Below are 13,595 nucleotides of genomic sequence, written 5' to 3'. Positions count from 1 at the left end.
GGGATAATAAGGAGGAAGCTACTGGGGCATGAGCGTATCTGTGGGAAAGGGTGATAGGTAGGGGAAGGGAGCCGATCTAGCAACATCTCCAGTGCCTGGTATGTTAGGCTGCCCTTTCTTCATTCATTCATTCATTCAATCGTATTTATTGAGCGCCTACTGTGTGCAGAGCACTGTACTAAGTGCTTGGGAAGTACAAGTTGGCAACATCTAGAGACGGTCCCTACCCAACAACGGGCTCACAGTCTAGAAGGGGGAGACAGACAACAAAACAAAACACGTGGACAGGTGTCAAGTCATCAGAACAAATAGAATTAAAGCTAGATTCACATCATTAACAAAATAGAATAGTAAATATGTACAAGTAAAATAAATAGACTAATACATTGGTACAAACATATATACAGGTGCTGTGGGGTGGGGAAGGAGGTAGGGCGGGGGTGGGGAGGAAGAGAGGGAAAAGGGGGCTCAGTCTGGGAAGGCCTCTTGGAGGAGGTGAGCTCTCAGTAGGGCTTTGAAGGGAGGAAGAGAGCTAGCTTGGCGGATGTGTGGAGGGAAGGCATTCCGTAAGCGCTTAATAAATGCCATCATTATTATTATTCCGGGCCAGGGGGAGACCGTGGGCCGGGGGTCGATGGCGGGACAGGCGAGAACGAGGCCCAGTGAGGAGGTGAACGGCGGCAGAGGAGCAGAGGGTGTGGGCTGGGCCGGAGAAGGGGAGAAGGGAGGTGAGGTAGGAGGGGACGAGGTGGAGAGCCTTGAAGCCCAGGGTGAGGAGTTTTTGCTTGATGCGTAGGTTGACAGGCAACCACTGGAGATTTTTGAGGAGGGGAGTAACATGCCCAGAGCATTTCTGCACAAAGATGATTCGGGCAGCAGCGTGAAGTATAGACTGAAGTGGGGAGAGACAGGAGGATGGGAGATCTGAGAGGAGGCTGATGCAGTAATCCAGTCGGGATAAGATGAGATTGAACCAGCAAGGTAGTGGTTTGGAAGGAGAAGAAAGGGTGGATCTCGGCGATGTTGTGGAGTTGAGACCAGCAGGTTTTGCTGACAGACTGGATGTGAGGGGTGAACGAGAGAGTGGAGTCAATGATGACACCAAGGTTGTGGGCTTGTGAGACGGGAAGGATGGTAGTGCTGTCTACAGTGACGGGAAAGTCAGGGAGAGGGCAGGGTTTGGGAGGGAAGATAAGGAGTTCAGTCTTGGACATATTGAGTTTTAGATGGCGGGCAGACATCCAGATGGAGATGTCCTGGAGGCAGGAGGAGACAAGAGCCTGAAGGGAGGGAGAGAGAGCAGGGGCAGAGATGTAGATTTGCGTGTCATCAGCGTAGAGATGATAGTTGAAGCCGTGGGAGTGAATGAGGTCACCAAGGGAGTCAGTGTAGATAGAGAACAGAAGGGGACCGAGAACTGACCCTTGAGGAACCCCCACAGTAAGGGGATGGGAGGGGGAGGAGGAGCCCGCAAAAGAGACTGAGAATGAATGGCCAGAGAGATGAGGAGAACCAGGAGAGGACGGAGTCTGTGAAGCCAAGGTTGGATAGCGTGTTGAGGAGAAGGGGGTGGTCCACAATGTCAAAGGCAGCTGAGAGGTCGAGGAGGATTAGGACAGAGTAGGGGCCGTTGGATTTGGCAAGAAGGCAATCCCTACCCAACAACGGGCTCACAGTCTAGAGTGGGAAGACAGACAAGTGGGCAGGCATCAATAGCATCAATATAAATAAACAGAATTATAGATCTATACACATCATTAATAAAATGAATAGAATAATAAATATGTACATATGTACACAAGAGCTGTGGGGCGGGGAGGGGGTTAGAGCAGAAGGAGGGAGTTGGTGAGGGAGAGGGGAGGAGGATCAGAGGAAAAGGGGGCTCAGTCTGGGAAGGCCTCCTGGAGGAGGTGAGCTTTCAGCAGGGCTCTGAAGGGGGGAAGTGAGCTAGTGTGGCGGATGTGAGGAGGGAGGGCATTTCAGGTCAGAGGTAGGATGTGGGCCAGGGGTGGATGGCAGGACAGGCGAGAACGAAGCCCAGTGAGGAGGTTAGCGGTGACAGAGGAGCGGAGTGTGCAGGCTGGGCTGGAGAAGGACAGAAGTGAGGTGAGGTAGGAGGGGGCGAGGTGATGCAGAGCTTTGAAGCCAATAGTGAGGAGTTTTCTACATCAAGCAATAATTCCTAAACATAGGTTTTAAGGGACTCAAGCTACTGATCCTCACTCCTCTCCCTCTCTGCCCCGTTTGTACCCTTCATTCCTCCCAAGCCAGTGTACTCACTGTGCCTCATTCTCAATTCTCTTGCTGCTGACCTCTCCTTCACACCCTCTGTTCTTCCTGGTACTCTTTCCCCCTTCGCATCAGGCACACCACTGCCCTCCCTATCTTTGAGGTATTTCTGAAATCACATCTCTTCCAGAAGGCCTCCCCTGATTAATCTCTCATTTCCCCACCCTATCTCTCTCCCAACTGCCACTTCTGCACTTCCTCATCACCTAAGCACTTCTGAACTCACAACGCCCTGCTGCACTTATGAACATAGGTTTACACTCTATTGCTCTCTCCTACCTGTAGTTTATTTTCGTGTCTATCTCCCAGCTAGATTGTAAGCTCTTTGAGAGCGAGGATTACGCCTACCGACTCCTCCGAGGGCTTAGTACAGCGTTCTATAAATACTATTAATGGATCATTCCATCATCTTCTTCCAGAAGAGAGCCAACAGGAAGTAGGGTTTTGGAATGTGTGAATTTGGTGAGGCATGCCGAGTTAGAACGTGTGAAGAACATGAACTTCTTGAGGATGACAGGGATCAAACACGAGGCTTTACTCAGCCATTTATATAATCAATGCAACACTAGCAATATTCTCCCTTCCGTTCCACTTCAGTCTTAGCCAAGAGTTTCCCAGTGTCATGCTTCAGTTAAACCAACAACTTCCTTGCCTTCTCCCCAGGGCGCTGGGACTGTTGACCACCCAAAAATTCCCCTTTAAAGACCCCGCCATAAATGCCTCAGGCCATAGAGAAAGAGCGTGAGGCTAGTGGTAGAACCAGGTGGATTCTAGAAGCCAAAATTTCCTAGGGCTGAGAGCTTGAGAAACACTAGAGGAATGGTGAAAAATACTGTTTTGTACTTCTCAAAATAAGGTAATTGCTCCATGCAATGGGGGTAGGGGCATGCTGGGGCTGGGAAGCCTATTCCCCGAGGGAGGATTCATCCATTTCAGGGATGCTTGGCCCAGGTCCTAGACCCTTAAGCTCCCACCGCAATGATTTTACAGCAGTTATCTGATAAATTTTCTCCTACAGCTTCTGCGGGTTGGAAGTCCTGTGAAGGAAGAACCTGGGGAATGCAGAAAACTTTTTCCTCCCTGAGTCCTCAGACAACTGCATGGAAAAGATCATGGAAGAAAACATTAAGCCTCCAACTTGAGGCTAAAGCCCTAATCCCAGAAATTCATCCATCTCTGAGCAAGGACTCCCGTAGAGAAGACGTTGAATTGGGTGTTAAATTTGCCCAGAGTACCAAACCGATCTGCTCAGCCCACTTCTTTCATCCGTGCACTCTTCCCCGCTCCCAAGCCCAGCTCCTGGCTGTACCCGATCTCAGCAGCATGGGCCTGGGTGTCGGAAGGTCATGGGTTCAAATCCTGGCTCCACCACTTGTCTTCCGTATGAACTTGGGCAAGTCAACTTCACTTCTCTGTGCCTCAATTCCCTCATCTGTAAAATGGGGATTGCGACTGTGAGCCCTACATGGGACAGGGACTGTCTAACCCAATTTGCTTGTATCCACTACAGCATTTAATAATAATAATAATAATGATGACATTTGTTAAGCGCTTACTATGTGCAGAGCACTGCTGTAAGCGCTGGGGGGATACAAGGTGATCAGGCTGTCCCACGTGGGGCTCACAGTCTTAATCCCCATTTTACAGATGAGGTAACTGAGGCTCAGAGAAGTTAAATGACTTGCCCAGAATCACACAGCAGACAAGTGGCGGAGTCGGGATTAGAACCCATGACTTTCTGACTCCGAAGCTCGGGCTCTTTCCACTGAGCCACCCTGTACAATGCCTGACACATAATAAATGCTTAACGAATACCATAATTATTATTGTCCTGTCCACCTTGGACACCTTACTCACAATGCCCCCAGGGCCCAGAACACCTTCGCCCACAAACCAGCCTTACCTCAGTGCTTTCCTGCCTTCAAAGCTCTCTTAAAATCTCTCCACCATCAAGCCTAAGGCACCTAAACATCAGCACGCTGAACCTCATCAACACTTCAGCTCCCATTTGCACCAATGTTTTTATTTATGCCCCTCCTTAACACCCCTACTTACATTCAACTGGACATTCAATTTTATTTATTCTGATTCAGTCAATCAAAGGTATTTGAGAACTTATTGTGTGCAGAGCACTGGACTAAGTGATTGAGAGAGTTGATGGGTTCCCTGCCCACAAAGGGTCTAGAGGGGGAGACCGGCATTAAAATAAATTGCGCATATGGACATAAGTGCTGTGGGGCTGAGGGTGGGGTGAATATCAAGTGCCTAAAAAGGACAGATCAACGTGCAAAAGGTGATATTGTCAAGCAAAAACTCCTCACTATTGGCTTCAAAGCTGTCCATCACCTTGCTCCCTCCTACCTCACCTCCCTTCTCTCCTTCTCCAGCCCAGCCCTCACACTCCACTCCACTGGTGCTAACACCACTGTGCCTCATTCTCGCCTGTCCAGCCACCGACCCCTGGCTCACGTCCTACCTCTGACTTGTAATGTCCTCCCTCCTTCAAATCCGCCAAACTAGCACATTTCCCCCCTTCAAAGCCCTACTGAAAGCCCCCCTCCTCCAGGAGGCCTCCCTGAACTAAGCCCCCCTTTTCCTCTGCTCCCTCTCCCCTCCCCATCGTCCCCACCTGCTCCCCACCCCACCGCACTTGTGTGTATATATGTACCCATTTCTAATTCCATTTATTTTTATCAATAATGTATATACATCTATAATTCTATTTATATTGATGCCTGTTTGCTTGGTTTGATGTCTGTCTTCCCCCTTCTAGACTGTGAGCCCGTTGTGGGCAGGGACTGTCTCTGTTGCTGAACTGAACTTCCCGAGCGCTTACTGTGTGCTCTGTACACAGTAAGCGCTCAATAAATATGTTCGAATGGAACTGAATGAATGACTGATGCGGAAGGGAGAGGGAGTAAGGCAAATGGGGACTAAGGTAAGGATGCATGCATGCTTGGGACTATTCCTATGTCTAGCTGTCCTGTTTTGGAAGCTTCCTGTGGGCAGGGACACATCTCCCCCTTCTGTTTTACTTTTCCAAGCACTCGTAGGGAGGACTGAAGTAGGCAGGCATTCAAATACTATTACTATCCTTAGGCCTCCACACATCAAAGGGCCTGAGGTGACCCGTCTTCTCAGTGACAGCAAGAATGATGGAATGGGAAGCAGAGTTGATACCCTGGTTTCGAGTCTTCCATTCAGTCGTATTTACTGAGCGCTTACTGTGTGCAGAGCCCTATACTAAGCACTTGGGAGAGTACAAAATAACAATAACAGACACAATCCCTGCCCAGAGTGAGCTTGCAGTCTAAGGACTGTAGAGTAATAATAATAACAATAACAATAATAGTTGTGGTGTTTGTTAAGTGCTTACTATGTGCCAGGTACTGTACTAAACACTGGGTGGATGCAAGTAAATCAGGTTGGACACAGTCCCTGTCCCACATGGGGCTCACAGTCTCAATCCCCATTTTACAGATGAGGTGACTGAGGACTGGAAGTGAAGTGACTTGCTCCAGGTTACACAGCAGACAAGTGGCAGAGCCGGGATTAGAACCCATGACCTTCTGACTCGCAGGCCTCTGCTCTATCCACTACGCCAAGCTGCTACTAGCCTACTTATCCTTTATAGCAATAAGCACTGTTTTAAGCGCTGGGGTAGATACAAGGTAATCAGGTTGTCCTTTATAGCGAGCCCTCACTTCAGGCAGTTAGTCCAGAGCCAAGTCTTCCGCTACCGGTAATCTAATCTACAGTTCTTCTCCTGACAGTTTCCCTAGGGTCGGGTCTACTAGGATTTATCGGGTCATCCAGGGCTCTGACAAGCTTGTCATTTGACCTTGCTTATTTTACAGGCAGAAAAGAAACCAGACTTTGTGACAGTCACCACACTCGTTTGTGGGCAGGGCTGGGATTTGAAGTCACAGTCCTTGAGTAACGGTCTATTGCATTGACACTGTATTCATTCATATTTATTGAGCGCTTACTGTGTGCAGAGCACTGTACTAAGCGCTTGGAAAAGTGCAATCCAACGATAAACAGTGACATTCCCTGCCCACAACGAGCTTACCATCTCAAAGGAGGGAGACAAACATCAATATGAATAAATAAATTTACAGATATGAATATAAGTGATGTGGGGCTGGAAAGGGGGAAAGAGCAAAGGGATCTCTAATAATGCACCAGATACTGGTCTAAACACAGAATTGAATTTGTTCCCACTTCGTTCAACATTTAAACAAACACAGGGAGAGGAGTGGGGAATACAGTCAAAAAAGTGGTTGAATGACAATTAAGGGACGACAAGGAGCGTGGTTCTGCTGGAGTCGAACCAGGATGAAGTATTGAAAAATATCTTTTTAAAAAAGAGGTAATTTGCTGTATGTTTAGTGGAAGATTGTCCCGAGTGTGGGGACGTAAGAGGGCATAGACATAGAAGGAGGGGAAAAATGGGAATCGAGAGTTACAGAGGAAACCAAAGCATCCACAGACTACAGCTTCACAAAGCTACTCGGTTTCAGAGAAGCGGTGTGGCTTAGTGGAAAGAGCACGGGAGTCAGAGGACCTGGTTCTAATCCTGGCTTTGCCTCTTGCCTGCTCTGTGACCTTGGGGAAGTCATTTAGCTTCTCAGTGCCTCAGTTTCCTCATCTGCAAAATGGGGATTTGATGTCTGTTCTCCCTCCTTCTTAGACTGTGAGCCGTATGTGGGACAGGGACTGTTTCCAAGCTGGTTATCTTGTTTCTACCCCAGTGCTTAAGTGCTGGCACATAGTAAGCACTTAACAAATACCACAAGTATTATTATTATTATTGTTTCACTTTAAGAACAACTTCTGTGCTTCCTTTCTGGAAAGCTGGGGTTTATGGATCACTGTCGTATTCCCCTTTTGGGCAGCCTGGGCTGTGTGATCAGACAGTCAGAGAAGACCCAGTGAGGGAGTGGAAAAAATTCCCCTTTGCCTTGGACCCAGCTGCAGAAAGCATTTTATCTTTACTAATTCTCTTCATTAAGTAGTACTGTACTCTCCCAAGCACTTAGTGCAGTGCTCTGCATACAGTAAGAGCTTAGTAAATACAATGGAATGAATTAAGTAGGGCACCATCCTAGCCAATTCCCCTGAAATGCAGAAAAGGACAGTAGTATAATTCGTAGATCCAAAAGTCCTACAAGACACGGAACTCCAAGACTGTAAGTTCAATCAGTAGGAGTAACGGCATTTATTAAATACCCACTAGTTGCAGCGAATTTTACTAAGTACTTGGGAAAGACAAGAAAAGTGGCACATTCCCTCCCCGCAAGGAGCTTACACTCTAATGGAGAAGAGAGGCATATTTACAAAGAAATGAAAATAATCGAATTAACGTACTACCTAAGGGCTGAGAATGAGTATCAGCCCAACATGTACATAAGTGCCAGTGCTACACCAGGCCTTAACTCATACGTCCGAACAAAAGATCGTTTGTTCTTAGGGAACAGTACAGAAACTTCTGGGGACAACAGAGAGTAGCCAAAGTGAGCAACGCTCCTCCCCCACGGAGCTCTCATGTCATTTTGCAAAGCATTTCAACTCGAACCCTGAAATTTCAAGTGGAAGGGCTCGTAAAACCCGGCGGTTGGATCAAAATGGCCACCTGCACCTAAAAAGGACTGAGAAGGGAGTAATGATGCCCCGGAAGTTTGGGACGGGTAATCATTTTTATACCACTGAGAAAGGAGTAAGTATTTCCTCTCACACGAAGAAGGAAGGGGCTTGCCCAGGATGACAAAGCAAAGTCAGTAATGGCCCTAAAAGGGAACCTAAACAGCCTGACTTTTCATTTATTGCTCCAAGTTGACCGGACCACTCGAAGATCACAATGGCACAGCTGGAAGGAGGAGGGTGTGAGAGGAAAATTCTCCCATGGCCCTTTGCCAGCTGAAGCCTGGGAGTTCCCACCGGAAAACAGCAGCCCAAGCTCTAGGAAAGGCAGGCCGAAGCAACAGAAACCCCCAGATCGAGCCTTTGAAATCTGTGCGGGCGACAGCTGTAAGAAGCCAGGGAGAGAGGATTGATCCACTCCGGATTCTACCCAACATCACAGTGTCCTCAAGCCCTGCCCTGAGTTCCAGCCAATTCTGTGTGAAGCCGATGCCTAAGAAGTCCCTGGGGCCCGGCTGAATGTGGCTAAGGGGTAGGATATTGTATTGTGCTCTCCTAAGTGCTTAGTTCAGTGCCCTGCACTCAGCGTGGCCTACTGGACAGAGCGAAGGCCCGAGAGTCAGAGGACCTGGTTTCTAATCTCGACTCCGACGCTTGTCCTCACCCTGGGCTTCAAGGCTGTCCATCACCTCGCCCCCTCCTACCTCACCTCCCTTCTCTCCTTCTACTGCCCAGCCCGCACCCTCCGCTCCTCCACCACTAATCTCCTCACTGTACCTCGCTCTCGCCTGTCCCGCCATCGACCCCCGGCCCACGTCATCCCCCGGGCCTGGAATGCCCTCCCTCTGCCCATCCGCCAAGCTAGCTCTCTTCCTCCCTTCAAGGCCCTGCTGAGAGCTCACCTCCTCCAGGAGGCCTTCCCAGACTGAGCCCCTTCTTTCCTCTCCCCCTCGTCCCCCTCTCCATCCCCCCGTCTTACCTCCTTCCCTTCCCCACAGCACCTGTATATATGTATATACGGTTGTACATATTTATTACTCTATTTATTTATTTCTTTATTTATTTATTTATTTTACTTGTACATTTCTATCCTACTTATTTTATTTTGTTGGTATGTTTGGTTCTGTTCTCTGTCTCCCCCTTTTAGACTGTGAGCCCACTGTTGGGTAGGGACTGTCTCTATCTGATGCCAATTTGTACTTCCCAAGCGCTTAGTACAGTGCTCTGCACATAGTAAGCGCTCAATAAATACGATTGATTGATTGATTGTCTACTGAGTGACTTGGGGCAAATGACTTAACTTCTCTGTGCCTCAATTCCCTCATCTGTAAAGATTGTGGGCCCTGTGTGGGACAGGGACTGTGTCTTTTAGACTGTGAGCCCACTGTTGGGTAGGGACTGTCTCTATGTGTTGCCAACTTGTACTTCCCAAGCGCTTAGTACAGTGCTCTGCACACAGTAAGCGCTCAATAAATACGATTGATTGATTGATTGATTAGCTTGTACCTGCTCCAGCACTTATCACAGTGCCTGGCACATAGTAAGTCCTTAACAAATACCCCAGTTTTTATTACTGTTAGTAAATGCTCAATAAATAATCAGTACTTGATTGATGAGGAAAGCGAGGGGATAGGTGGCCTACATATCTTTTGACCCACCAAAGTGGTCAGATGATTGAAAATGTCGGTGATCATTTTAAACCACTTGCAAAGCCAGAGTTTGGAATCACTTCATTGTAAGTAACCTTTTTTACTTCCTGTCACCAAGAAGGGGAAAAATACAAAAATGCCCTCCTGGTGCTGTCCATGATTTTTTTTAAGTTCACTTAGTTCTACCAAAACACTTGTGCACTATACATTTTGGCTAGAACGTTGCTAAGAAATTAAAGCAATTTCAGCTGACAGCATGGGTCTGTGTGGATACAGTGGGTTGTGATGATGAGTGAAAGTGGCTTGTATGCATGTGCTAACATCAGAGAGTGAGAATTCCTTAACATGGGGCTTTGAAAGAATGCACTTCCAGGTACGCAAACTGTATGTGCCGCTCTGTGTTAATGTTTGCACGTGCATATTTGAAATCACCAGTGTTTTTAATTGACACCAGCTGGAGTTACAGAAATAAGCTGAATAAAAAGAATCGAGAAGCTGCGTGCCCTAATGGATAGAGCACTTACCTGGAAATCAGCTTTGCTGCTTGTCTGCTGTGTGACTTTGGGTAGGTTGCTTAACTTCTCTGTGCCTCAGTCACCTCACCTGTAAAATGGAGGTTAAGGTTGTGAGCCCCATGAGGGACATGGACAATGTCCAACCTGATTAGGTTGCATTTACCCCAGCACTTAGTATAGTGCCTGACATACAGTAAGCGCTTAACAAATGCCGTTAAAAAAAAACTATCGTGTCACTACCCACATGAAAATGGGAAGGCCAGTGGCTCTTATAATATGGAAACAGTGGGGGATGATGGTTCTGGGGCAGTCATATTGAATGCCCAACACAAAGTCTGTTCCTTAGTGGAAGTGCCTAGACGTTTGGGGGTGAAGTTCATATTTTAATTCTTCCATTGGCGGGCAGGAGGGGGGTTTGTGTGCATGTATGTACATGTGTGAATGACCTTACATGTTTGGATCTACCAGATTATGTTTCTGCAGGTATAAATTTGTATGAGTGGATGAGTCAGCATATGTTCAAGCAAGCCCGTGTTTGACTATATGGGTGTGTCCCTATCATCTCATCTATTCATCAGAACATTTCTGAAGGCTGTGAGTGTACAGTTAATTCTGTGTGTTGTGTGTGTGTGTGTATCTGCACGTGTTTGGGCATGTATGCATTAAGCAAGTCTGTGTTTCTGTCTGTGGGTGGGCCCAAGTAGCCAGAATATTTCTCAAGTCTGTGAATATACCATATGAGTCTGCTGTTTGTATATCTGTGGGTGTGCAAAAGCTTATGTGTGGTGTGAAGAGAATTAGTTGGAGTATGTGTGTTTTAAAGTAGTTGGGTGGTTATGCCAGTGGTAGTCTTAGTCGGGCAGGTTGTTGCGACTGCTCTTGACATTCTGCCAATATCTCTACTATGCCCTCTCAAGGGGGTGTGCAGACCTCTTGGTATTTGAATGTTGGAATGTGTGTGGGTGTGTTGCTGTCTGTACCTGGACTTGAGGCCACAAAGTCTCCTAAAGAGTTTCTACTTTTGCATGTCTGAGTCTGTGACTGCTTCTGTATGTGAGTGAATATGTGCCTGACGGTCAGTCTCCCTCTATCTTGGTTGTGTGTTCACAACTGTGGGTGAGTCTGTGTGTCAGAACTGGCTTTAAACTGGAGAGTGCCTCTCTCCTACAGGGAAACTCCAGCTCTGCGGTCCCGCCTTTGTTCAGCCTGAGGCATTATTTCCTTCTGGTAAAACAGATTCTTACCGGCCCAGAGTCAAACAGTTTCCAGTTGCTGAGGGAGAGAGGTGGGAACTCCGAAGCAGCAGGCGGGGCTTAGCTGGGGAGTGGAAGGAACCACCCAGGGATCAGCCCCCTTGCTCACAGAAGCTTCCAGACAAAGATGGTTTAATTTTAGACCTTCTATTTTAGGCCCTGTTGCTTCTGCCTCATCCGCAGACATCCAGTTGGAGCCTAATGGCCGGTTGGTCGAGAAGGTGACTCCGCAGACTCGACCCCGATACCAAACCTGAACCCCAAAGCAGGGCTCAGCACCCCTGGACATCGCAGTCTCGACCTCCTAACCCCAAGGCAGAAGGTTTCACACCCGACAATCGGGCGTTATCAACCCTCCCGCCTAACTGCAGATTTTATGCCCACATTCTTGCCACAGCTGCAAAAAGGATTTGAAGGGAGACACACGATGCTAACTTGGTTCGCACCCATTCCAAAACCCGCCAACGTACACTTCTCCATCTGTCTTACCAGTGGCTACTGTACCTTTAAATGTTCTTTGTAATCTTTGGGGGTGGGAGGCCCATCGACTCAAGAATATAGAAACAAAACTTTCTCGTCAAGTTCCAGGAGTTTTTCAGCTCCCTTTCAAAACGCCGGCATGTGGAGAAGAGCCATGCTTAGATGTGTGAGAAAATAGGTCTTAAGGGAGGTCAGTTCATCAGGATCAGACCGGAGTGGAGTGGAATAAAGCATGGCCCCGGCTGCCCATTTTGCTCAGCCAATTCATTCAATCGTATTTATTGAGCGCTTACTGTGTGCAGAGCACTGTACTAAGCGCTTGGGAAGTACAAGTCGGCAACATATAGAGATGGTCCCTACCCAACAACGGGCCCACAGTCTAGAAGGGGGAGACAGACAACAAAACAAAACATGTGGACGGGTGTCAAGTCATCAGAACAAACAGAATTAAAGCTAAATGCACATCATTAACAAAATAAATAGAATAGTAAATATGTACAAGGAAAATAAATAGAGTAATAAATCTGTACAAACATATATACAGGTGCTGTGGGGAGGATCAGTCAATCGTACTTATTGAGCACTTACTGTGTGCGGAGCACTGTACTAAACTCTTGAGTGAGTACAATATAAGAACAAACAAACACATTCCCTGCCCATAATGAGCTTACAGTCTAGGGGGGAGACATTAATATAAATAAAAAAATTACAGACATGTACTGTGGGGCTGGGAGGGGAGATGAATAAAGGGAGCAAGTTAGGGTGACGCAGAAGGGAGTGGGAGAAGAAGAAACGAGGGCTTAGTCATGGAAGGTCTCTTGCGGGGTGGGGTGGAGGGGGGAGATCACCTGGTTCCTGCCCCAATCCAAATCCCTATCACCAGAACTTGGCTAAAACTGAACCGGCCTCAGGGGTAGTGTGTCATCGCTTGTTCCTCATCGAATAAAAGGAGAGGAAAAATTACAGAGAAAAGATGGTGTAAGTTAGCGAAATGCCCAAAATATTTGTGAGACATAAGGAGCCAGAAGAAACAGGCAGTACACTAAAAGAGAGAAACGGTACCCAAAGAGAAGTTAGGGAGGGAAGGTTCTCCCTCATACCAAAGTTGGGGAGTAGCATGGGCTAGGGAACTGAGTTCTAACCAGGCTCCAACACTTGTCTGCTGTGTGACCTTGGGTAAGTTACTTAAATTCCCCGTGCCTCACTTACCTCATATGTAAACGAAATGGGGGTTAAGACTGGGTGCCCCATATGGGACATGGACTGTGTCCAATCTGATTAGCTTGAATCTACCCCAGTGCTTAGTACAGGGCCTGGCACATAGTAAGCCCTTAACAAATACCATATCATCATCATCATCAATCGTATTTATTGAGCGCTTACTGTGTGCAGAGCACTGTACTAAGCGCTTGGGAAGTACAAATTGGCAACATATAGAGACAGTCCCTACCCAACAGCGGGCTCACAGTCTAGAAGGGGGAGACAGAGAACAAAACCAAACATATTAACAAAGTAAAATAAATAGAATAAATATGTACAAATAAAATAGAGTAATAAATACGTACAAACATATATACAGGTGCGGTGGGGAGGGGAAGGAGGCAAGGCGGGGGGAGGGGGAGAGGAAAGAGGGGGACAGAGATTGTGTCCAACCTGATTACCCTGAATCTACTCAGTACAGTGCCCAGTACCAAGTAAAAACTTAAATACCGCAATTATTATTATTTAGGGCTCTGCACACAGTAAGTACTTGTATACCATATGAC

This window comes from Tachyglossus aculeatus, chromosome 1 (assembly GCF_015852505.1).
Source record: "Tachyglossus aculeatus isolate mTacAcu1 chromosome 1, mTacAcu1.pri, whole genome shotgun sequence".
Classification (NCBI taxonomy): Eukaryota; Metazoa; Chordata; class Mammalia; order Monotremata; family Tachyglossidae; genus Tachyglossus; species Tachyglossus aculeatus.
The sequence above is the reverse complement of the archived record's forward strand: the minus strand, read 5'-3'. Positions refer to the sequence as shown.